Consider the following 988-nt stretch of genomic DNA (forward strand, 5'->3'; position numbering starts at 1 on the left):
GTCTTCTACTATAGCTTCGGGCCGACCAAAGCCTTGTGAGTGGATTTGGTAGACGGAAACTGAAAGAAGCCCGTCGTATATATGTATATGTATATATGTGTGTGTTTGTGTGTCTGTATTTGTCCCCCCAACATCGCTTGACAACCGAAGCTGGTGTGTTTATGTCCCCGTAACTTAGCGGTTCGGCAAAAGAGACCGCTAGAATAAGTACTAGGCTTACAAAAAATAGATCCTGGGGTAGATTTGCTCGACTAAAGGCGGTGCTCCAGCATGGCTGCAGTCAAATGACCGAAACAAGTAAAAGAGGAAAAGAGAATATATAGTGTAAACAGAGTTAGCGGTTATAATAACCGACTAAGGGATAAAATATTCTTATGTACTATCGGTCTCCTTTGTTCGTATTATTCCCAGGCATTGGTGTGCAGGCGAACTATGCACATGGAGTGCAGGTACCAACAGGATAAACATTATCTTTGATAATCATGTTAGTATTTTCCTTATATACATTTTCTTGATAACTTCTTTTTTAAACATCTTGACCCTGCCCTTTAAATTGCATCTACCCGTTAATAAATTGTAGCATTCCCTAGACCATTACTAGATCACTCTTTTACCTAAAGACCTCGTAGCCCCTAGATGGTAAATTATATGTCCTAAGCATGTTGGGCTTCCAGACTTTTTTTCTAGGCCATGTTTTCTCTCCTTTCCCCTCTTCTCTTTGTTTATATTGCATGCTCTTGTATTTTACTCTGTTGAAGCTCCGTTGCCTTAATTCGAATGTCCTCTGAAGACGAAGAACTTTATTCTCGCATTTATTTATAGAACTCATTTTGGCAACGGATGCGGAAACGGACGTAAGATTTGTTACGTCACCTATTTGTTATGTCATGCTTTGTATTAAAAACGAATCTATAAATGTGGTCCAATCGATGTGTTTGTTAATCTGAGGTTTTCTCCATTTTCTGATTATATATATATATATATATAT

Source organism: Octopus bimaculoides, chromosome 4, assembly GCF_001194135.2.
Source record: "Octopus bimaculoides isolate UCB-OBI-ISO-001 chromosome 4, ASM119413v2, whole genome shotgun sequence".
NCBI classification, from domain to species: Eukaryota; Metazoa; Mollusca; class Cephalopoda; order Octopoda; family Octopodidae; genus Octopus; species Octopus bimaculoides.